We start from the raw sequence: 26,524 nt of genomic DNA on the forward strand, positions 1-26,524 counted from the left end.
AGTAAAGAAATTAGACTGTTTCTTTTGAAAAATGTTGGGAAAGAACAAATCAAAACATTCTATTTAAGGCCTCTAACGTCAAGATTCAGTTAAACAACAATTATAACTAAACAATTTGAGGTAATGTTAGTTTCCATTAACATTAAATTAGGTTACTGAATTGGCAAACACCTTCCTATTAACATTACCCATTTTACCCCAATAACTAAAGAAATTAGCACTTGCAGGTCAAAACCTTTATTCAAGAGACGCAAAAATAACATTGATACAGTGACTGTCAAAAATTACAGCACTGATCATACTGTGACATCTTGGTTCAAAACAGCACACTTAGAAATATTCAACGTTCTTTACTTCAACTGAATGAAATTGAAAATACCATTTCACACGACCCATATGGGATATTTAGACTGCATAACTGTTCACGCTACATCTCTTCACTAGTAAAAGAAAGAAAAAATACAAAGACAAATTTAAAAATGCTGCCAAACAGACAAACAGAACTTGTACAGAGCAAAAGGAAAAACAAACAACAAAAAAAACGGCTTGTCCTCATGGCAGTTGCAGTGTATATAAAAATGAACCCTGCGATCTGTTCCTGGAATTGAGCTTCAAAAATGCAGCAGAACAAGTGTGAGATTTAAATGTCCTCTCACCTAGAGCTGGTCACCTCACATGCATAACAGTGAGCTTCGTTGCAGGAGCAGTTTTGTCTTAGTTGTGAGCTTTCCTTGAGAGCTGAGTTGCATCCAACTCCATTACCACCCTTTGAATCACCTCAAAAGTGTAGCAGAGTTGTGATGGGTAACTCATGTTGAAGGAATAAAAAAGGTCCAAACAGCATGGCTACTGCAAAGGTCACGTTATCCAGATCTTGAAGAACAACATCAGAAAAGTCATTGCCTGGCGCATCTCTGGAGACAGATGTTCATTGTGGTTTTCTCAATCTGTGCAGTGGCCTCAGTCAAGTCCTGGTTAAACACAAAACATTTCTTTAAGATTCCTTTTTAAACTCATCTCTTTTGAATCTACCAGTTCTAATGTTAGAGTAATTTAAACCAATGCAAGCAACATAGTAAATAGCTATAGCCAAAGAGTGGCCTGCCATGCTGCCATTCATGGTCTAACAGAGTTTCTAAGAGAGGGTGAAAAACATAATAATTTCAAATGCTTTACATTAGTTTTTGTTAGAAAGACACCGGCCCATCAGAAATCCAGGTTATGTCACTCAGAAGATGTTAGAATTTAGACTTTCAGCCCCACAATTTGGTTAGCTGTTGGTCAGTTGGTCTTTTTTTTTTTTTTTCAAACAAAAGCTAATGTAAATACTGGTGGGATTTTCCTTTGTTCACTAGAATGACAAATTTAAAGTTTTTTCACACTGATGTGACCCCTAATACAGGGGTGGGGGTGGGGCCTCAAGGGCCGGCGGCCGAGTTCACTACCAGGCCTCATGTGAACTTCAAATTATTAAAGAGGACTACTGGTCCTAACCAGTCCAATGAGGATCAAGTGGATAACTAAATGCATTTTTAAATGTTGCAAAGCCACAATCTACTCATAAAACACTCACCATGAACTCCTGCACCAAGATGTTGCAATTGTCTTTCACACAGATGCGGAGCACTTTGATGAGGGACTCCGAGCATTAATGTCATCCTTGACTATTATAACAAAGAAAACAGAGATTTGTGAACTTTTCAGTAGCACAGAAGAAAATGATCCCAGACAAAAACTCTTGACTTTTTAAACCAGTCAACATGCAACACCAGCATCTACAAAGCAATATCAAAAGTTCCTGTTTGACATCAACTTTATGGATATATAGTTTCCAGAACATTTATTTTTAAAAAAAGATAATTTTTTCTCAGTGGGCCAGTAAATGCATGACGAAAATTATGGCATCCTTTTAGTGGAATCGGTACTCACAGGTAATAGTTGACGGTTTCAATGGATGTAGCATAAAAATCTTTTACTGACCTAATGCAATACATATACACTTTGTAGTTAAAGAATTTTAAAGTTCTTACTGTCATTATGGCAGCTACATCCTTTAGCTTTGTGCCCTGTTCCCCCGATCACTTTGCAAACACTTTCAGCAGACTGTCAGAGAGAAACTCAGCTCCGTCAGAAACCTTGACTGTAAAGGCATGGTTGGGATGCACTGGAATGCTGCATTTTATCTGAAATGACATAAAATTATTTTGAAATAACAGCAGGCACTGTGCTTGGTTAATCAGTAATGTTTTGTTGAATAAAAACTGTGTTTCCAGATCTTATGGGATTAAAAAAATCCAAAGATGTTTGTTTCTGATTTGCAACCCAACAACCCACAAGTTACAACCTCATTTCAGTTCAAGTGTGCATTAATGCGAGTCCAGTAATCACCTTTCTGGCAATACATACAGGTATAAGATAAACCTATGGCAGATTTTGGATTTCTCAGTTGTATTAATAGGGTGAGTATGCATGCACCTAATAATTATAAAAAACCTATTATAATTAAGTTACAGAAACGAAAATAGAATATACTTTCTTACCATAACACCTTGAACCCACAATCCATCAGCTGACTCCTGGTGAAATGCAGAATAGATGTGGTCTCTCAATGTGCAGCAAAAAAAACAAAAACAAAAGGACAGCAGGTGAGGGCAGGAGGGGTAGGGATGTAAGCTAGCATAATGCCGCTGATGATATTAGCTAAAGCTGTTCAATGTCCAAAATCTCACTAACACCACGGTGCAGTAAATACACAATGTAACTGAAGAGTCAGTTGACAAATCTATTCACACAGAAAACCAAATTATGTTATGAGTGCCTCGTAATTAGGTTTAATGTGATATTACGGCTCTTGTGCCAAAGACAAATTCAAATGAAAAAGCGCCAATTCTTTGACAACAGATAAAACAGCAAATAAGCTAACGGCTCTTTTTTAGCATGTTACATGGCGACACTCTAGACGTTTAACTACATTTGGCTGAATTATGGTAAAAATGAATTAAAAAAATCAAGACATACCAAAAACGTAGAGTTGGCTGCTCGACTTGACTGAGATGGATGCCTTTTTTAAACCACGATCCAAAGCCCGCGAGATGAAATCACGCGTGGTTTCACGAGATTTAACGTTGCTATCTTATTAACTTACTTCACCTGAACATGATATGAACAATTTAATACACCCTTTCTGCATATCATGTAGTTTTTACACTATATAGTTACATTTAACTTTAAAACATGAGGCAATTGTGTTAAATACATGCAAGATGCTTACATAAATCCAAGAGATGGCCAGTCCCTTTTTTTCAGTGTAGTTCACAGTTGCCTCCACTCAGCAATCAACCATGGAAGAGCTACCCAGTCTCTCAGTGTGGGCCACCTTTGTAGCATGGTGAGCTTTAGTGTTTTGATCATGCTGAGCTCCTAGTGGGTAGTTGCTGCCATTTCTTTTGACCATTTGTTAACCTTTATTCTGTAACCTGTACATCTGCTTTGTTGATGTCTTTGTTTTAATGTTTGGTACAGCTCCCTAGCTTCATTGACTTGATCCGTGCTTGCCTGTTTCCTATTTGCATAAAAATGTTAAAAATGCTGTGAAATTTTAGCATTATATGTCAAATACTTTCAAGTCCATTCAACTGACTTTCAGGGCCTTTTATTTTCACATTGAATTTTTAGGCAATGCTTGAACATCTCAAAAACTATTAAAGATAGAAAAAAAAGCCTGTAATTTATCCTGGCCTTTCTTACTGTCAATGTGAATCAGTATATCAATGTATCATTTGGGAGAGTCTTGGCTATATATAAAAAAGTCCATCACTCCTGCAAAGTCCCATTTTATAAAAGAAAATTCACCTTGAAAAGCCCATATTTTGTATGCACAATGTTGAAACAGAAAATGTAACTTTGCTATAGCAAGCTAAAATGTAAAAATTTGCGGATTCAGGTGGAATGAGTATTTTAATAACAGTGTCTTCATTTTCAGCCTCCTTTCACTGAGTCTTTCTTTCACATAGACTCTTTTATCGTAACTCCCTTCATCCTCTAGCCCTTTTTAGGGACATAGCAATGGCATTATGGTTGGTTATTGCGTTTAACTCTACTGGGCTGATGCTCCCACATCTAATCTGTATCTGATTTTCGAATATCGAGTCATGAAAAAGACTGGGATTGTTTTCTGCTGGAGCTGCGGCCACATCTAGTTGCAGGTGACTCTAACATCTTGGCAAAACAGTGCTCAGTCACAGAATCGAATAGGCAAATGAAGATAAAGCTCTTTGCTGGAGGAGAGACAACAACTCAGTCCATAGAGCTGAGTCTCTACAGCTAATCAAATCATTAGAAAGAAAAATGGAGAGAGAGAGAACAAGTTGGTAATGAACAATAACTGAAATTAACTGAAATTTACATTTAATGACTGGAGGAAGAATCTGGCAGTGCAAAGATTCATGCTTAACACCCATCAGTCGTCATGTTTCACTTTTATGCAGCAAAAAAGTTGAAAAAATTTCCTGTCTAAATAGATTCCACAATGTCTGCTTCTCTCCCTGCTGCTGTTTTTTGCAGTTGTTTTTGAACTTGTTCGAGTGCCTTGACTCATTTTTAAATAATGACCACGCAGGCTGCTCCAGCAAGAGGCATCATTTAAACTTGCTCCAAATTCGCCTTCATGAGGTAGAAACTCAAAGCCAAAAGACTATAAGCAGATGTCAGTGGACCTTAACCTGCCTGCTTTAGTATCAGGAGGAACACTGCCCAGTTACTCTATTTTATCACCATGTTACAGGCTTGTGGTTCAGTGCTGGGGGGACTGCCCATCTGTGAAACTTAGTACAATGGGATACTTACTCTATCAGAAGATAGACCTGATCGGGGGCCAATGTCTCACTCAAAGCATCCTGTTGGTCAGTAGCCTATGTCAAGAGAACTTCTTCTATAACCCTAGAGGCCAAACACAATCTTCTAACACCTGTCACAGTCAGAAAATTTTCCTTTGCTGGAGCTGAGTGAGCAAGCAGCCTAGAGGTTCGAAACAATATCGCAACTCCAATGACTTTATTTATAGCTTTAATACAAAGATTCTTCCTCTCTGCATCGTCCCTGGGGCTTATGAGGTCGACCAGCAGTGTCATAAAATGTTCTGGCAAATGACATTCCCAGAGACAATGACCCGTGGCCTTAAAGCTACACTATGAACATAAAAGGGACCTTTACACTTTACACTTCTGCCCTGTGCCCACAAGAGTACTGTGTAAACGGTGAGAAAGCATGTGAGGTTCCTCCATATACGAATATGTATTCTGTGCATGTGCACATCCTTCATGCCTGAGTGCCTTCTGCTTTGTGTTTCACGGGACACAGTTTCAAGGATGAAATGATACATTTTTGAGAGAAATTGGCAGACGCGTGCTATTTTTATGGCGTCCTTTGTCTGCTATGCGTTTCTTCAGGTCATTCCCCACCATGCTGACTACTTAACACACAGTTTCGTATTATTCCTAGACACAGGAGAAGGAGGTTAAAATAAGTATTCTCTCATATCAGCAGAGGTGAAGATCAAAATAAAAAAACAGATAACTACAAAAAAAACACAAAAATCCCCAAGCATGCTAAAAGGCATCACACCATCCAACTCCACGTACCACCTTGGCCCAAGTATGCGAGATGTCAAACTGTAGACTGTATTTAGCCCTTCTGTTTCACTGGCCTTTGACCCACTCACCCATAGCTGTATTTATTTATGCCTTTTAGTGTCACAGTGACTAATAGTCTTTCACTATAAAGGTTGAAGAAATATGCATGAGAGGATATTGTACTATGTTATTATAATTTTTATCCGTATGTGTTTCCTGTGGCTGTACGGGTGTGTCATGCACACAGATCATTTGAAAGATTAAACTTGCAAGAGAGAAGAGAAGAGGAAAGAGGATACAGGCACTAACGGAACACACTGAAAAGTACTGAATGCACACTTTTTCCAAATGTACAATATCAGGTGTGTAATATGTCTGACACAAAGCTTTTGATACTTTTATGTAAAAGTACAAAGCCATTTCTTGTAGTGGAAGAATACAATGTGCTCCAATTCAACCTGAACTAAAGGTACAGTTGAAGTCAGCACGGTTGGGGGGAACATGGGTGGTACAGGAGGGAAAAGCACTACAAAGAACTGTGTTCAGTGCCCAGCAGCAATATTTTACTCTATTGAATAAACCAGTAGTGTTCTCAGGTGAGGCTCTGTTGAGGGGGCCTTGTCCTTGTACTGTATGTGCTGTACTTCTAGTACTGTCCAATCCCCCGAGAGCCCTTTCAACCCCCAAATAATTCATCCAACTTTCTACTGTAAAAGAGAGATTCGTATTTTTTTAATATATGTTTGGTAAAGCAGATATAGAGTGTCGAACATAAGCACACGTATGGAAAATACCAGGTATTTTTTTTCCATTCAATTAAATTTTATTTATACAGCACCAAATCACAGCAACAGTCACTTCAAGGCGCTTTATATTGTAAGGTAGACCCTCTTTACACAGAAGTGTGTAATCTGAGAGGAAAACAAATAGCCACATGATTCTCAGTGCTATTTGTCAGCCATGTACAAAATCCGGTTGGTTAAACGCGTCAGGGCAAAAGTTGCCAAAGTTTTGATGACCAACTGTGGATTTAGGAAGCCAGACTGCAGTGACAAGCCACACAAGAGTAATGGAGACACCAGACACAAATAATTAGTGAAATCGTTTTTGCAGTTTGTGTCTCTTAAAAAATGGACACAGAGGATCTTGTTCTTTAGAAGCAGCGATGCAAAGTTCTCTCAAAATGTTTAAAGTTTTGGGGTTGCAGGGTGGTGCCCTGTTACAGCAGGCAGGTCCTGGGTCTGTGTGAGTTTGCATGTTCTCTGCTGAATTAATCCAGTTAATACTACTACCAGTACTACTACTACTACTAATAATAATAATAATTAAGAATCACTAATTAGCCATTAGGTTGTCTCTTTGTCCCTGTGATAGACAGGCCAGGGTGGACCCTGACAACTGGCACAGTTCTAGAATACAGAGACACAAAATATGCATACATGTTTCTGAGAGTTTATGCAAACTTAACCTATATTGTTGGATGATAGACAAACTACAGCAAATTAATCAGCCTCAAATGATAACCTAAGCCAAACCTAAAAAGGCTTGTATATCTGACAGCTGTTCATTATTCTCTCATATATTGCAGTAAATGTTGTGCGTTTGTGCTTTAGTGTGTATTTTTAATTACTGCATTGGTGCTGGTATGTAAGTGTGTAGATCCTGCATTATTGTGTGTGGTATTTACTGATCATTCACAGCGTGTGCTGTAGGAATATAATGATTGTATGTGCAGGAGAGATAATATTATCTAGGATGTCCAAAAGACCAGGCAATGTCACTTGGCGGGATAAGTGTGAGCCAGCGATTGAATAGAGGTCCATTATTGCCAGCAGAGGATTTCTGATGATGTTTGTGAAAGCTATTGTAACGCATAAATTGAAAGAGCTGCAAGCTCAATGCAGAGTGCTTTCTTCCAGCTGTAGCTGTTTATGTAAAGTGCTCCCCGAAGGATAGAAAGCCAACCAGTGGTGTCTCACTTTGGACAGAGGTGCACAAAAAATAAGCAATATAAAGAAAACAAAGATACATATTCTTCAGATTATGAAATACGCTTTCAGTAAAGCAGCGCCTGTTAACTTGGCTTTAGACTGTACAAAACACTCTTGATCCAAATGAGACACGACCTGTTACTGGTGGCACTATCATCTTTTTCATCTTGACTTAAGTGAAGTCCCCTTTCAGAGTTGCCACATTATAAAACCCTGTTACCATTTACCTTTTTTTGTTTATACCTCTCCAAACCTCTCAACCATAATAATAAAAGTGATGTGGATTTCAGAGGATGCCACAGTTATAATCAAGGAGAGCAGATGAGGTAACACTCTAAACCTCAACTTCTCCTGTGCTTCAGAATTGCTTCCTGTTAAGCATCTGTTGCATGGTTCAAATGGGAATCCAACTTCTGAAAAAAGAACTAGTACACTCGTAAAACTTTTCTTCACCTCCAACCGGTCGCAGCAGACGGCTGCTCTTCCCTGAGTCTGGCTCTGCTGGAGGGTTCTTCCTGTTAAAAGGGAGCTTTTCCTTCCCACTGTCGCCAAGTGATTGCTCATAGGAGGTTGCCTAAATGTTGTTTTTTTTCTGTATTATTGTATTATTCTGTATTATTGACCTTAAAATATAAGGTCAACTTGAGGTGACTTGTGATTTAGCACTATATAAATAAAACTGAATTGAATTGAACAGTTTTTAAAAAGTGTTTTGTACGTTTACTCCAATATATTTTTGATGCAAGTATTGTCCTTTGTTTTGTATGGAAGCCCGTTTCCGCCACTAAAAAAAAAAAAAAAGCTAGTATCCATAACTCGAAATTTCGAGAAATATAACTCGAAATTTCGAGTTACTTTTCTCAAAATTTCGAGTTAGCTCTGCCAATCAAAAATATACGTGAATGAGGTCGCTTTCTTGTTACCCGGAAGCATATGGCGCAGGACCGCGCACTCAAAAACGGATCCCAACAAATTAAAGTATGTTTGCTGATAGTAACACCATGTGATTCAGCTAATAACACAGGGATTTCATCATTTGTGAAGCCAGGCTGAAAACACTCAGCAATCTGTGCATTCACGACTGGATGTAATACCGGTAGCTTAGCTGTAGCATTTGTAGCTGAGGGCTTCAGCTTCCGGGTAACATGGAAATGACGTCATTCACGTAGATTACTGATTGGCAGCGCTAACTCGAAATTTCGAGTTGCTTTTCTCAAAATTTTGAGTTAATATGTCAAAATTTCGAGATAATAACTCAAAATTTCGAGAAAATAACTCGAAATTTTGAGTTATGGATCCTTTTTTTATTTTTTTTAGTGGCGGAAACGGGCTTCCATAGTTTTGCACTGAAACGTATATATTTTTAAATATTTTTGTTAGACAAGACAATTCAAATATACAGTATAAAAGGGAAAACAACATTCTTTTTTTTTGTTGTTGTTGCCTGTCCCGTTTGTGATTCACCTTTTATTGTTTATTTTATTTTATTTTCACTTGCTAAATACGGGACAGACTTGACCGGGGAAAAGAAAGGGGGGAAAGAAAGAGGGAAAGAAAAACAGTGGAGAAGAGGGACGGGGATAAGAGGCAAAAAACAAAAACCAACAAAATAAGCAGACAAAAATACATATATCAATCTCCTGGATCACCTGTTGAGAAAGAAAAAAAGAGAAAACAAGCAGAAGAAAAAGAGAGCAATATAATAAACATCATCACGATGATCTATGGGAATATAGCAGTAAATACTAAATATTAAACATTATTGTGCAGCACGTAAGATCGACTGCGCACAGTGTGCTTTGAGGTAGGAGCCAAAAAGGGTGTAGTTTGTGTGTGTGAGCAGCCGTGTGTACACCTGTGAGCATGAGCGCGCTTGTATTTAAAAGGTTCCTTCATGTAATGATCTGCTAGAGGGTGTGTGTGGGAGGGGGGGCATGAAGCAGGTATGGAGGAGATCAAAACTCCAGACATCCAGAGGCCCCCAGAACACAAGAGACCAAGGAAGACTAACAGAGGGGCAGCCGCGCCACTGTCCCAGAAAGAGCTGAGGAGAGTCCCAGATGAGGGGTCACTCAGCAGCCGCGGAGCAGAGGCCGGTGAGGTTGCAGTGACGCGCCCGTGAGCTCCGCTGGCAGCCAGCTGTGCCAGAGTGACCGAGCCCCAGGCCGAGAGGCTGAGGGCACCCCACCCCCGAAGTGGCCGGAGCAAGCCCCAGGCTCCAGGCCCCGACAAAGCAGCCGCCAAGGAGTGAGCCGGTGTGTACCTGGACGCCCATCCCCGGACACAAAGAACCACCAACGCACCGATGTCTGAGGGCGTCTGCCACTGGCAGGGGAAGTGGTGGGGGGAAGATAGGCCTCCATACCTTGGAGGGCCTGAGATGTCCCCAGAGAGGTGGCGTCTGATACCCAACCTGACATATAGACACAGACATACAGGCACACACAGACACAAACATCCATTCCCACCCTCATGCTCTCATATGCAATTACTCAACACTCAACCAACGTGGAGACAGACATAAAGAGACGTTGTACACACAATCACACTCCCCAAGCGTACTCTACGAACCGGGTCTAGGTACCCTTGCCCCTGGAGGGGGAAACTGCACCCAGACCCAGGTAGTGTTACCCTTTTCCCTGGGGTGGAGAGAAGCAGACTGCCCCGACTCGGCAGCAGCAGGGAGGCCCCACACTCCAGACTCCAGTCGGACGGCCAACTCCTCCTTCTAGCTCCCCCGCTCCAGCAGGCCGCAGAGAACGGGGGTGAGAGAAGACTCCAAACCTCCCTCCACCCGCTCATTGTAGTGTTGATGCATGTGTGTTCTAAGGTGCATTTAAAACCCAGGAGGGCATGGAGCTACCTGCCAGAGAGCAGCAGGTAAGCGCATAGTCCCTCCTGCTAGCCCTCAATGTCTACGTGTATTTAAAATTGAGAGGTGGGCAACGACGCCAGGGGTGAGGTGTACACCCTGGTCTTTTGGATTCTGTGTAGCATGCCCACCCCCAAGGTCCTATATGTATGTGTTAATGTGTTATGAGAGTGTGAGTAATGTGAATGCCTAAGTTGTGAGATAAAATTGAGGCCCAAGAAGCCAGAAGGGGACAGAGGCGGGGGGGGTGCCTCCCCTGCACCCTGGTGACACACCTTTACCCCAAGGCCCTGCATGTGTGGGTGATTGTGGTGGAGCGGGAAGAGGGAGGCAGCTGGAGATGGGGAGGGAAGGGGCAAGTGACCCCTCCCTGGGGCCAGCTCCCCCGCTGAGCCCAGTAGGAACCCCCCATACTCTGCAACCCGCCAGGGAAAGGGGGCCCAGGCCCATCCGGACCGGGGCCCAGTTCAGCAGCACCGCCTGGCCCCACAGAGCCCGGGATAGCCCACCCGACCCCACCACAGAGAAAACTGCACCCACCCCGTCATCCACTCATCTTCCAGACTACATAAGACAATAGACGCCCAGGCTGAGATCTTCCTCCACCTCTCCTATATCTCCCCCTCCTGCAGAGTGAGTTCCTGAAGAGAGGAGACCTCCTGCAAGATGTAACAGCCTCCCCCACCAGTTGAAGAGCCCCCCAGGTGGCTCGATGCACCCTGCGCCAGAGCTGGGCCCCCATACACCCACCCGCCCACAACCCCGGCAACACACCAACCGGGACCCATGCCCCCAAGGCGCAACCAGGGCCCCAGCCCAGAGACGGAGCGCCCCCAGAACCCCACGCCCGTCCTGGATCCACCCAGGAGCAGCCAGGCTACCAGATCAGTAACCCACGTCCGGCAGCAATGACTCTCAACATTCAAAAATTATGTCATGTTAGTTATGTAACATTATGTTTGTAGTGCAAGTTTGCAGTGAGATGGATATAACTGTAAGTCCAAACAGTTCTAACAGCAGTACTTGGACTCAATGAGTTTGTATTATAATGGATTATTATAAACAAAGCAACCCTGCATTACATGTATCAACAGAATTAAAAATAATCTCCAGCCCATGATATACAATTAACCACTCAAAAATTATGATCTAATAAGTTAAAGTCTATAATTCTCAGAAGGGCCATTCTGCACAACGAGTGCTATACGTATAATTTGATGGTCAAACATTTGTATTGTTGCTTAAGTAGAACTGTGACTTCAACATGAGTAAAGCATCTAAAAGCCTGTTTTTGTTCATTTGCAAAAGTAGGAAAACAATTATCAAACAATTTTCAGGCCATTATGCTATTGAGTGTGAAAACTGTTCACTGTTTCAATGCCAGTTTTCTATACTATCATTATTTTTGATCAAATCCTGATTTCCTCCATGACAAAGCTGACATTGCTACATCGATTCGTGACACCAGTTTGCAACTTCTCACTTGTTTTCTATCTGGAATATCTTCAGACTATAAATTTAACCTTTAGTTTTCATGTTTTATTACATAATTAATAGTATCATATATGTCAAAATAAAAACAAACACACTTCTGTGTGCCAGTGCTCAATATTCAAGTTATATAATGGTGTGGCTGCACTTAATTATGAATACTAATATATTACAATCCATTCAAGGAAAATACCACCTGTTCTTTTCTTTTGGAGGACAAAACACTTTTAAATTGTATGGCTGTATGTTTTTTTCCTTCTTGGTGTATTTAGAGAAAGTGTCAGACACAAAATTTAAACATTATATTTAAGTTGTCAGCTAACCGTTATATACTTACATATCCAGCTGTCACCAAGCAACAGTAGTATTCATTTAAAGGCAGTTTGTGGCTATGTAGCGAATTTAAGTTTTAGCTCTATTTTTTTATTTCTTTATTTTCTTATTTCTATTGAGATTTATCTCTTTCGCTCTCTTGATGATAAATGCACTACTGTGTTTACTAGATAGTTACTAACTATGTCTCTTTGCTGCTTGTTAATGAGTGGGTGGTGTTTTAGAGCTTTTGCATTGAAGCAACTGTCTGATGCAGATGAACGTTAACCATGAGAGTGAAAAATGTAATCCACAAAGGTACAGCAGCAGAACAGATACTCAAAAATTACTTAAAAGCTTGTAATTATTATAATTCGATGCCTTGTTATTATACAAATGTGCATCAATTTGGCTTTAAGATCACACGTCCAGGGTACTAATGTAAGTGTTTTGCATTTTTATTACCCTTGCCGTTTGATTATATAACTAATGTAATACAAATAACTGCAACAATGATACCGCTACTACTAGCATGGCATAGCAGCACATAGCTGTAATGCAAAATGCTCAGTTAGGAATGTACAAATGAGGTCCATCACAGATTAGCAGGAAGAGTCACTAAGCTCCTCGTGTCCTTGTCTAAGTACTAGCAATTGCTTGATTGATCCTAAAGACCTGAGTTTGTCCATCTGTGGGAGTGAGATCAGGCATTTTTAAGAGAAATGGTGATTTACATTCCTTCCAGATGAGCAGTTTGGTACAATTACAATTACACTGAGGCAAAGATGGCAAGTTCTCTTTTCTAAATCAGAACTGATGCTCAAAATATAAGGTGCTCAATAGATAGATAGATAGATTTCTTCAGTAACTGATTTAAACATTTAATAAGCTCCTATTGGACAGGAGCTGATGGATAGTAAATGGTAAATATTTTCTGATTATGTTTCACATTGTCTTTCCAAAGCAAAGAGGACAAAAGTAACATAATTCAAATAAATTCTTCAGTTTCTTCTGTATGTGTTAGACTGATGGATATATGAGATGGATCAACTATACAATGTTTTTGTCACTAATGGAAACAGATGTAGAATTTGCTTTTTTTGATTGATGTGTTTTTCCCCCCTGTTTTTATGGCCCTTTGTGCGTTTACATGTTTATCATATTTCTAAAATGAAATATCTCTGAAAATATAATTTTAGAGGTTTTTGTTTGTCTGAACAAAGCTGAGGTTAGATGATGGTTGCATGGGGGAATATTAAGTGTGCTGTACATTCGTAATGTCTCCGAACAATCCCGCAAGGCTCACGTAAACAGACATTTGTTACATAACCTGTGTTCAGCGTCACCTGCCCTGTCACAGCTCAGTGATGATGTGGAATTGAGGAACACAGACAACCCCAAACATTTCAAAACGATATATAACACACATTAATTTATTACATACCCGACAAATTATTCCCATCGTTTTGGTGGGTCCACTCAGTCCACCTTTCAGCTTTGTGATTAGCCACTACTAATAGCACATAGCAGTGAATTGAAGGACACACAAAGAGCAAACAGATGGCTGGGTGAGGCTATTTTGCTGAACAGACCAAAAATTACAGCAGGAAACAATGTAATTTGGGGCCATTACCTTACACTGCACAACACTAGCTTTCCTTTTCAGATTACACCGATGCCTGAGGGGAAGCAGTGTTGATAAAAACCATGTAATTTGTCTACTCAGGCTTATTTTATACATGTTTGTTTGTTTGTACTGCAATAAAACAAAACCTCCTTTTTTTCAAACGAAAGAGCATTTAAAAATTACAACACTCATTTTCTTTGCTTCAGTTTAATTACACAGTAAAAGAAATAAAAACATACATAAATTGTTAAAACAACTGAAAACGTGATACAACTCGATGATAATTTTTTATCCATTAAACAATAAGCACTACTTTTTTTATTATTACTTATATGAAGGCTACTGTTTGTATGGGAGTCAGTTATTTCTATAACTGTAAAAGATTATTACACTGGTATGTCTTAAATGCGCTGGTTGTTCTGTGAAAAACAAACATATTTAACATACTGACATTTGTCACAATGGGGAGTATTAAAGATAACTGGTTGAATATTAAACAGAGTGATTTCTTTTTAATTTCTAAAGTCAGCTGAAGATGGCGCTTTTAATCATCCAGCGATGGCAATTTAAGTAGAAACAATTACTATAATTCAAATGTTATTAAGAATTCAATGACACACACAGTAAGAATGCACAACTTTCCCAGAGAGGATGCACATTTCCTATTCTTTCTCTTTTTAACCTTCTTCCTTAACACACTAGAAGCATCAGCTCTACCAAAGACTCCAAGACACTATCAAAGCTCAGGTTTCCACTTAAATATTATTAATAAATGGATTTAAACTAACACACAAGTTTCATTACAAAAATATTTAATGACAGGTATTGTTACTTGTAGTGGTTACAATGATTAGCAAAGATTATGGGCTGGCTTACTCTCAAATTGTTAATTTAAACTGAAAAACAAAAACAAAAAACCTACCAATTATCCTGAACAATAACAGCTGGAAACAGTGTTTTAAACTTTTAAAAACTTTGTCTCGTGAAATTTATTATCTAATCAAAGCTTTTGACTCTGTAAACCTTTTCAGGTTGGCACTGTCCCTTCCAAACCAAAGGACGTGCCAAAGATCCTCTTTAAAATACCCAAATGGTAATTGTTGATTAAACTTACACTATCGTTTGTGTCTCTCGTTTGTCTCTTTCCCTTTAAAATATTTCAAAAGTAATCTATTGATCTCCTTTTTTTTAACCACCTATTGACGTTGGTGTGAGGGCTGGAGCCTATCCCAGCTCTCAGTGAAAGGTGGGGTCAAGTTGGACGACTTTAGAATCATCACCTAAATTAGCCCACTAAAAGTTCCAAAAGCCAGAAAAAAAGACTATTGGGGAGTGTGCTATCCTATGTGTCTTAATTCTATGCTTATTAGTTTTTGATAAGTGTTTGGCACTTTGTTTGAAAGCTCTTTATAAATAAAATTATTACCGTATTATTATTATTAGTAGTAGTAGTAGCAGCAGTAGTAGTAATACTAGAATGCATATCTTTGGACTGTGGAAAGAAACCCAGGAGGAAATCCGTGGAGACATAACATACAAACTCCACAGAGGCCCCACCAAAGGTACTTGCAGAACAATTTTTCTCATTTCCTTTATAGCCGTCAGTTGTTACTTAATTTATTTTACTGTGTCTAAATACGTTTAAATATTAAATGTATTCCCTAAATTACATTCTATGTATTTGTATCTGTCTCCTTCAAAAAGACTGTCAGCTCATTTGTAGGTAGAGGCTGAATGATATCACATGAATATTTTCATTTTATATCTTGGAAAACAGCTTCCTTTTTAGTTTCTTCATAGCTGTCTGCTTAGAGCTTACACCAGTGGATGTCTGGCTTCTTTGCTTCAAAAGAAGTTAATTTATTTTGACAAATATTGGCCAAACCAAATGAAATCTCGGAAAATCCTTTCATGTAATTATCCAATCATAACTTCTGATGCATGCTAAAAAAATGCCCAGTGACTCAGAAGTTTACATCACTTGGGGAGTAACACATTTCTTTATATGTATGTTTTCTGTAAAGTCATTACATTGGAATATGTCTGTGTAGGTTCTCAGTCACCCAGGTCAAGGCGGTTAGTATGAAAACGACTGGACGTTTCACTTATTTCTGAAGTTTCTGGAAGAACTTATGAAGTCCTGTTTCTTTGTTTCCATGCTCCTTACATTACATAAGTATATGAATAAGCATGCACAGGAAAAAAGGGGGAAACAAAAGGAGATCAACTATGTTTAACTTGAGTCTATTCACTTTAAATGTCTTATATTTAAGAATCAGAACAATTCAGGTTGCGTATAAAGTTGGTACGAAGGTCTGAGCATGGTGAACTTGCTGTTGCAAAGTGGTGCTCTTGCTATGGCAGACTGCCTTTGAAGTGTTTGAAAAATTAATTTGCTACAGCTCGGATGTCATGGTCTGCTCAGTCCCAGATGTGACTTTGGTGTGACAAAATGGTTTCAGATTAAGTCAAAATGATAGGATTGAGGAGGGATTACTTTCTAATCCAGGCAGTTTTTGAAGCACCAGTTACTCACAGCATCTTAAAAACTTTGACTACATAACAAATTCTGGTGAAGATTCAAAGGGAAAAGTAGATTCCAGCCTTTACAATGCATACCTCAACTACCTCTGGATTCCATCAGACAAAGTTTAATATTTCAGGCAGAGTGGCACTGGTTCATTCAAGTCCTTTTGCTCTGTTGGCATTCGTTGCAGTTGGTTGACACTATTGAGTACTCTGGCCATGAAAACAGATAACTTTAAATACAGAAAAAACAGAAGTGCTGCTAAAGGGTTAATGAAAAAAGAGAGGGAGACACTCCAGAGTTTATTCTTCTTGCTGGCCTTCTTTGAGCCATCCAGCCTCTGCTTTGCGTGGTTTAAATCTGTGTACTCCGTTATTCTCCCTTTCACACTCTCTTTTGTGCAACCTCCTTCACTTCTCCACCTCAGTCAGAGCTCCATTCAATCCTCAGTCTTCATCTTCACCACCACCAGTGTCTAGACTCTGAGGGGTTCAGTCCTAAATCCTATCATTGCTGGGATTCCAGTTATGCCAATCGAATCGCCAAATACAGTAATTTCTCTATCTAAATAAATCATCCAAGTGAATTGCAATTCTTCCCTCATTATTGAAATTGAGGTTAGCTTGATTCTAAGTTGCCCATACTGTAGCGGTGAATGTGAGTATGAATCTCTGCGTTAGTCCTGCATCACATTGGGGACCTGTGAGGGGTGTACACCGCCCTATGTTAGCTGGGATAGGGTAGCCACACCCTGATAAGTGTATGCAGAAGAGAAAGCAATGTAGCCCTTATAGGAAGAAGTGAATCATGGTAAGTGACCCTGGCACACTTATACTTACATTCAACCTGCATGCAGCAGCAGCGTGCTTTCTAAGAGGTCTGTTAATGTTGACATTATTAACATATCTATCTTTATATGTCTTCAACTGCATGGATCCAATGAAACATTAGCATTGAGAGGACATAGACAAGATATCGACAAGCATGCTGTTTTTAGGCTTTTTTTTTTTCTTTGTCAACACTTTAAAAGAGGAAATAAAATAGCCAAAATAGTTAATGTAGACAATTTAGCATAGAATTTAAAAAATAAAAAGACTTTGTTTCCCAACAGGAGGGTGGATTTGTGAAATGATCCTGTTTTTTCTTCATCGGCAAGAAAGTGAGCTACTGTGATTTCTGAAATAAACAGTTGGTGGTGTGACACACAGTAGCTATGTCTGTTTTCTTTTGTTATTGCTCACATCCGTATGGCTAATGATAAATAAAAACTTAATAAAGCTTATTATAAATTTTGTATAAACGCCCGTTCTCACCATAAAAAGTGAAATAAAACATTATTATTATTTTAAAGTATTATTTTTCTCACATTGTGTGTTAAACTGCACAGATGGTATCCTGTCCATTGTAGAAAATAATTAAGAGGTACCTGTTAGTGATCAGTGCAACAGCCTGCAATCAGGATCTAACATGGACAGACATTGCACTGTGTCTTTCTGATAGAGATAAGCTACTGGCACTGCATCCTGCTAACTTTGCCAGTAACCACATTAGGGGACTTGTTTATCTCTGCAGACTTCTCCATAACTACACAGTGATCTTAACAAAACTATTTTTATTTTTGTCTTGGTAAATTATCTTGTAATCTCATGGTGTCTGCTTTTTCTACAGCGATAAATTGACCTGTTAGTGTAAAAAATAATCTTTGTTATGCAGATTTAAAAAATAATTAACTTCTGACGTTGACATTGTGATAAAAAAGTGATTGCTCTTCTTTTTATGAAAACATTGATTACAGTATAGCTCACTCCTGTAGCACAATGATGATCTGTGCTACCTCTCTTTACACTCTTGTCAGGCGTTGTGTGGAGGCGAGGAAGAAGGAACCCAAACGCAGGACTCGCAGGTAGGTGAAGAATGGTGAAGGTTTGTTATAAGGAGTGGATGAACAGAACAGAGGTAGAAAATGGCTGGCTGGCTGGACGACTGACTGAAGGACTGAATGGCTGGCTGGCTGAATGCAGGCGGAAACGACAACATAACATCAATGACACAACAAGGGCTGAAGGGAAGAGAGGGCTTAAATACATGACTAACAATGACAACGATTGGAGACAGGTGAGTGAACAGCTGAACCTAATGAACTAATGATAAATGGGAAGAGGACTGAACATAATGCACACAGACCAAGGCTAACACAATAAAACAGGAAGTGGAACAGGCAGTAGATAAACAGTGAACGTGAACTGAAAATACTGGGTCAACGACCCAGAAACCCTGACAACTCTGTGCGTTTGAAAGCTTTTAGGCTCCAACATGACGAAGTCCAGAGCTTCTTAAGCCTGGTGTACAGCCCTGTGTATATGTTCATGTATTGATTTCTGTGATCAGGACGGCTCTGGCCAAGCTCAATTACAGGCCCACCTTCCTCTGTGTATTTTGTTTCTGAAAGTTTTGTACAATTTGAAGACTAACAGAAGTAAAAGAAAATCAAATCAAGAGGTAAACGATAGCTGTGTTGATCCCACTATCTGAGTTACAGGTCTGTAAGCAATCAGCAAACTTCAGTGTGAATTTAGACCAAAAGTGAGCTGGCGGCAGGCCTGTCAGGAGTTTATTTTAGTTTTGTGTAAACTAAGTGCTAGACCTTTGAAGTGCCTAAGTGAGCACACAAAAACAGGGGAAAGAGCATGTATGGTCCCCCTCGGTAATGCATCCTGCCTTGGCAAATGCCAAAAGGATCAACCAGATGCTGAAACATCTGTGAGTTTAATTCATTCACTGAAAACTCCATATGGGGTTTCTCCCTTGGTGGTACGGGTGAGAAATAATTAATCCTTTTATTATTCATCATTTTCACACTGCTTCCCCTCATATGGTGGCAGTTGCAAAGGCAAACACTGTACTTGGAGTCACATATGGTGGCACACTGTTGATTCCAAACTAATTTCCACATTATTGCACTTACTGTGGGACCGTCTCATTTTATCAACTGTTTTTAATCACTGTGGGTATATCTTTCATGTAACATCTATAATATATTAGTTGCAGGTTAGCTGCATTTTGCTCCAAGCATTATTGAGAAAATCCTGGTCAGAAAGAAACCAATACTTCATTGGCCTCTAATTACAAGATCATAAAAGTTAGATTGTCCAAAGCACTATTCACATTATTCACATTATTAATGTACAAACCTCTGTGTTGCCAGCTGCAGACCAAACTTTGATTCGAATACAGTCCATCATAACTGCTGAGCTGGTTGAAAGGCAGACATTGTTTCCTACCAATGTGGCAATGCACATTTTTTATCCAACCATCCGGCAGACTTTTTGCACCTCTGATAACGCCATGGTCGAACTGGGTAGGGTTTTGTTTCAGGTGGAGTATTTGGACCAGCTCTGTTTTCCCTGTTCTACGACTTCCTCTAGCTCATGCCGTCCTTTCCACAGCTTTGAAGAATGGAGCAATCAATACTGCAGTATATCCAGGCTGATGGATGCCACAGATTTCTGCCAGATCAGGCTCTCTACGTTACCTGTGCCATTACGAATTCCTCACATTGTAACTCTGTTTCTCATTACTCCTTCTTTTTCAGCTTTTGGAAGTGGCCCTGGAACTCGCCTTGATTTGGAACTGCAGGCACCTACAGCCTTTCTCTCTCCTGCTCCAATCAGTTGTTCACATTCCCTGCAAAGCAAAGGACATATCAGCTCTGAACCTCCCTGCTCACTCCACACCTGTGAGCAGCTCCTTGCAAGTAAGGCTGAAATCTCAGATCACAAAACACTCAATAAGCAAACCATTCCCTCTGGACTATTCCCAGTTTCTAACACTCTCTTCTCTGACAGAGCTTCTGAGAACCAGTTACCTGTAAAAACTCACCAGCTGCCCACTTGTTCACACCAGCCTTTAAATAAACACTTAGAAAATGCCAGCAGAGCCAAAATATGACAGTTACATTTAAGCTTTCCTCTTTCTACAAATGTGTCTCCCTGCTGTGCAAACCTTACTTAAAAAGTTGATTCATGTGGACACAGCATCCAGATGAGTAGAAATCTAGTTTTAATCATTATGCAAATGTACTGTTTATAAGGCTGAGGAAACCTGCATTCAGGTGAGCATGCATCAAGGCAAGGCAAGGCAAGTATATTTGTATAGCACAATTCAACAACAAGGTGGTTCAAAGTGCTTTACAGAGACATTAGAAACAAAAACAAATAAAAAGCATGATTTAAAATTGATTAAAACAAGCAAACAAACAAACAAACTAACTAAATAACAAACAAACAAACAAACAAAACAGTATGTAAAAAAAAAAAATTCAAAACAGATAAAATCAGAACAATAGATAAAATCAGTAGTTAAAATGTAAGTTTTCAAGACAAGACTTACTTAACACCCCTGGAGGGTCTTAAGGACATTTATTGTCTTTTGAATTTTTAGTTTTAAACCATTTTCACTGTGTTGAGTGGATTAAAGCCAAATTTGTCAAAGAATTTTTTTTTTACTTTTTTTGTTTAATTGTGGTGTAAATTCATTAAATTAGCCTAAAATGGCTAAGCTACAGCAATGCATCCACCTTTATGCCTTTGGACAAAAATTGTCCCATTGAAACCCATTATAAACGCTATTTTTCACGCCAGAAAAAATACGGTCAAAGGGGTCGTCAGGTTTCCAGCTTGGGTTTCGTTTTGGACTACAGGCCTTAGAGTTGTAATTTTTTTATTTGTCCACCGGGTGGCGCCCTTGCTTCACATTTGACCTCTGCTGGAAAACAGCGGGCTGCTTGGACAGACCTGCCGGAAATGATGCCTCTTTTCCGGCGTGCAGCAGCGGCTTCGCCCGCTGATCGTGCGGACCATTTTTTGGTCCCTAGGACCATGAGAGGGTGCATTTTTTTTTTTAGTCAACAGGAAATGACGTATTTGTTGTCACGTGGTATCGGACGTGTGGGCTGGAAAAAGCAGTCCCCGGTGATCGTGCCCCGGTGATCGTCGCGACTTAGCCCGGCAACATGCACTTATTTCGGCCTAGAGGAGGAGCATTTGCCGCCTGGAGACCATTTTCTGGTCCTGAAAAAAAAAAAAAAAGGCGATCGAAATGACTGTTTGTGCCAATCTTTAGTCCATCTAAAGGCCTAATTATAATAACAATCAAATATTACTTCAAATGTTTTTTTGGGAAAATATTTAGTTTTTTAGTTTTTTTTTTAGTTTTTTTGTGATTTAAAGGGTTAAAACAACGAAAATATAATTAAAACTTTATATGAATATTTCAGGGAGAAGTAGTTTTAAAAGACTGACCAATTTAAAGTTAAAAAAAAAAAAAATTTTAATATTTTTATTGCACTTTTTGGGCGTGGTCGATAGTGTGCATTTTATGAAATGCGCTCCTGGAAAAAAAATAAAAGGCGATCGAAATGACTCTTGGTGCCAATCTTTAGTCCATCTAAAGGCCTAATTATAATAACAATCAAATATTACTTCAAATGTTTTTTTTGGAAAATATTTAGTTTTTTTGTTTTTTGGGGCTAAAAAAACAGGGCGCTCATGTAATGAAACTGGGATTTAAAGGGTTAAAACAACGAAAATATAATTAAAACTTTATATGAATATTTCAGGGAGAAGTAGTTTTAAAAGACTGACCAATTTAAAGTGAAAAAAAATATGAATATATAAAGTTTTTATAGCACTTTTTGGGGAATGGACATTTATTGTCGTTAAGCACAAAGGTGGATGCATTTTTAAGACGCCTCCAGGTGTTTTAACTTTCAGTGGGAAATACTTTCAGGACTTTTATTTCTAATTGCCAATGGAGCCTCCATAATTCAACTACTAAAGAGAAAGAACAAAGGAGCAATGGGAAAATAAAAACAAAAAAGAAAAGTCATTCACATTCACCAAATGTGGTCTAAACGTCTGTGTTTGGCAAAATATGCTAGGTATATTGCAGTGGAATGTTAGCATTAGCATTAGCATTAAGATTACAGATTATCTGCAAATATTACAAATTACTTGTGATCCCCAGGTAATAGTAGTCCTCCAAATAGGCCTAATATACAACGTTATTAGTCTAGTCCATATAAGGTTATGGTTTGTGGCTAAATGGATAGTGAATACTGCTATTTCCTTTGGACCTCTTGTAATAATTTAAATAATTTGTACTCTTATGCACTTGGACTGGGAGAACAACTAGCCCTTTCAAAAAAGCCCACTTGGGAAAAGTTTAATTCCTCAGCAAACAGAGTAAATGCAGAAAGCCTTTCTAAATTTGCAGACTGTGTAACCCTGAGTAAGAAAAACACTGCCGACTACCTTCAATACTGCTGGTCTGCAAGCACCACTTCTTCTGGGTGCCCTAGCATGTCTGGGCCCATAGTGTAGCAATTTTAGACCAAGACACAGCTGACAAGAAGTACTTGTTGGTCTAACAGACACGCCTCCCTGTCAGAGAACATGTAGCTACATGACAGATTAAAAGACTAGGGTGGACAGGGGTGATGAGCACAGCAGTGTGTAGTGATCTCTGTTCACGTACAAAAAACTACACGATAACCAGGGTCCCACAGAGATGATCACAAAGTCTAGTGTTTGAGATCAGGTTTGACTAATTGACAAAAACTGTTATTATCACTCAGTAGGGCAGAAAACACCAAAAGGTGTCATGAGACGACGCAATTATCACTCCGTTTTCGCATTGACGGTGATACCTCATGTGATGTGAACCCTGAGAGCGCTCTTTAGTCTTTCAAAAATGGTTTTACTTAGAATAGATCCAGTCCAAGGTAATTTCTTTCCGGGAGTTCATTCTTCCATATCACTCAGCTACACTGCCGCAGGAAGGCAGGAAGAAAACTGCACAGCTGTGAAAATAGTTTGCATAGAGGAAATGGTTAATAAAAACAAACCGCTGAAAAACAATGGAACTGAAAACACCCTCAGACAGATGAATGTTAGTGGGAAATGAGCTCAATCCAAAATACAGTGTTTTTGCTCTTGTTTATTTAAGTTCTTGGATTATTTTTTAAAAACAGTCGCCTGCTGTTCAAACCATAAAGGGAATATTGGTTGAATGTTCAGCCTGATAAAGGCAGTCTCGCATACTCAGAAATATTTATTTTTCTTTTTTGTGGAGGTCCAAAAAGAAAATATTCAAATTCTCTGACCCACAAGGTTTTACCCTTTTATGTGCTGAATTTAACAACTCACTCAGCTGATTAAAATGAAAGCTCTTTTGTTTATTCAGCTATAGAGGCAACGGGGAAAGATGAAGCAGACTTCTATAAACCTGAGTTTTTCAGGTGAAGATTGGGAATGTACAAAAAAAGCCCTTTCCAATAAATTTGCATTCTAATCTCCACAGCCACATTGAAGGCCTGTGGGCCAACTTTGTGGATGTTGTTTATTTTCTGACTTCTGATAGACCTGGCAATATAAAAGCACAACATTTAATAATGTGAACCACTAACGCAGGGACAAATACAGGCACGAAGACTCCTGTTTTCTTGTGTGTTGTGCTGAAAGTGAAACATTACTTAAGACAACTGTCACAAAAGCTCTGTTTTGGCTATCATTACATGTAGCCTGAGTCATACAAGGTTAAAGAGTCTGTTAAGGCAACCACAGCATACAGTATGTATGGATTTTAAAAACGACTCCTCACCTAGGAGGAGCAGATTAATGTGCTCTATGTTAAAACCCTGATGGCTCAGTTTTATTTGAATGCAACTTTAGAAACTGTGTATTTTAATGAAAAAATGCACTGAACTAATTCATGATATAAAAGCCAGTCTCTCTGACTTTGTAGTAGTGAAATATTACTACACTAAAAACACAAAAGAGATCTAAATTTATGGCATGTGTAGTACTTTGCAAAATCTGGAGCCGCCACTCATTTCTGTATATTTTGTTTTGATCTTTTTCAGATTTTATATTTGGTGGCTTTGTTTCAACATTAAAGAACAACAAGATTCACATGTCTGAGTTAAGGTCAGAGTTCATTAACTCAGACATGTGTCTTCGTCTAATCTTTCTCTTCACACATCTCAGTTAAGGTCAGAGTTTATGATTCAACAATAAGAAAGGGACTGGGCAAAAATGGCATCCGTGGGAGAGTTCAAGGAGAAAACCACTGCTAAACAAAAAGTTTCATATTTGCCCAAAAACATCTTGATGATCTCCAAGACATCTGGGAAAATATTCTGTGGACGGACGAGACAAAAGTTGAACTTTTTTTGAATCTGTGCGTGATCTCAAGCTTAACTGCGCTTGAGTTCTGCAGCAGGACAATGATCTAAAACACATCAGCAAGTCCACCTCTGAATGGCTTAAGAAAAATCTAAATGAGGACTTTGGACTGGCCTACTCAAAGATCTGACCTGAATCAGACTGAGATACTGTGGCATGCCCTTAAAAAGGTGGTTCATGCTTGCAAACCCTCCAGTGTGGTTGAATTACAATGAGTCTGCAAAGATGAGTGGGCCAAAATTCCTCCACAACTGGAAAAGGTTCATTGCCATTTATCGCAAATGCTGGATTGCACTTGTTGCTGCTAAGCGTGGCTCAACCAGTTATTAGGTTTAGGGGGGAAATCACTTTTTCACACAGGGGCATAGGTCTGGATTTCTTTTTCCCCTTAATAATAAACACCTTCACTTAGAGACTGCATTTCATGTTTACTTTAGTTATCTAATATTTAAATTTGTTTGATGATCTGAAACATTTAAGTGTGACAAACACACAAAAATAGGAATTCATGAAGGGGGCAAACACTTCAAACCATTGTACCTGGAACGTGGTCAGTGGTGGATTGGTCTCCTCAGAGTCCGGACTTCAACATTTTAGAAGCAGTTTGGGTTCAACTTGACAGAGAACAGAGCAAAAAAGATCTTTGAATGTCTCTCAAATTAGCAGAAAACTTGCCTAAGATAATTATGGCTGTGCTGAAAAATAAAGATGCTGACATAAATTGACTTTCAAGTTTGTTAGGATTATAAACCATACTTTATATTTTATCCTTGATCCAAAGGACGTCTTTTTTAAAAATCTTTTTTTTTTTTAAATTAGAATAATTAAAGCAATGTAAATGCTACTGCTGGGCACGAAGAACACGATTACATTACAAAGTTGCACTTGTACAGAAACAGGTGAGAGGAGGTTTCATTTAAGTTAATATTAGATATAGTTTTGTTCTATCAAATAAGCACCATCCTCCTCACACCCCCTCACCGTTCTGCCTTTAAGTCTTGGTACCTCTCTTTTTGCTACTGTTTCTTGGCTCACTTCTTATCAGACATGTTCAGCTGTCGGTGGAACGTCCACAGAGACTGTCAGTGTACAGGGCTACTTGGCAGCGGTCGAAGTTTTTAATTTTCCTCACTGTATTCCTCACAATTTTTTAAATGTCTTTCTTCACTCCAATAATTTTCTTCTCCACCTTTCCTCACACCTAGGCAGTGGTGACCTGTGTCTGAAATACCTGATGGGAGCTCACACTATGGACAAGGCAGGCAGTTGTAACCAAGCGTTCAGTAATTACAGGTAGTCAAAAGTATGTTATGACAGACAACAGGAACATGGAATTATATGGTGTAATAATATGTGTGTCCAGGTATTGAATTTTAGCCATTACACCGTGATGGATCAGCATACATCAGTCTTCTTCCACTTGTCCAAGTTACAGTTGCAGGGGGATGGAGGCTGCCTCCAGGAACAGCATGCAGACTCCATACTGGGACACCCCAGCTGGGCTGTGTATTCAAACCCAAGACCTTCTTATTTTGAAGTGTTGATGTTAACCTCTACATTTGCGCCAAAAAACAAACAAACAAAAAAGGAAAAAGGTTTTTGGGTCACTATAAATTGAATCCTGCTTGCAGGGACAAAGAACCACTAAAGGAGTGCATCATCATATTAAAAAATAACCAGTTTCTAATGATGAACTCAGCGTATGTATGAGTGTTATCAGGCAGTTGCAGACTGCTTAATTTTCAATGTTTTTTGACATCAAAGAGGAGATTTTCTTAATGTGTCATCTCAGGCTCAGAGCTGTAGCTGTCAGCCTCAGATGACCACATTA

General features: G+C 39.2%; 1 long non-coding RNA gene across 3 annotated transcripts; it reads right to left on the reverse strand.

The window, feature by feature from the left end:
• Window positions 1-221: 221 nt before the first annotated feature.
• Window positions 222-3,311, reverse strand: LOC145431743 (uncharacterized). Of its 3 annotated transcripts, XR_013912027.1 has the most exons (6): window positions 3,272-3,311; window positions 3,019-3,150; window positions 2,541-2,576; window positions 2,031-2,183; window positions 1,574-1,664; window positions 222-971 (listed from the first exon to the last, which is right to left on the reverse strand). It is a non-coding gene; the product is annotated as an uncharacterized LOC145431743 (long non-coding RNA). The 3 variants fall into 3 exon arrangements; XR_013912026.1 differs by having other exon boundaries at window positions 3,019-3,311; XR_013912025.1 differs by lacking the exons at window positions 3,019-3,150; window positions 3,272-3,311 and having other exon boundaries at window positions 2,541-3,000.
• Window positions 3,312-26,524: the final 23,213 nt, after the last annotated feature.

Source organism: Astatotilapia calliptera, chromosome 11 (genome assembly GCF_964374335.1).
Source record: "Astatotilapia calliptera chromosome 11, fAstCal68.1, whole genome shotgun sequence".
In the NCBI taxonomy this organism is placed as follows: Eukaryota; Metazoa; Chordata; class Actinopteri; order Cichliformes; family Cichlidae; genus Astatotilapia; species Astatotilapia calliptera.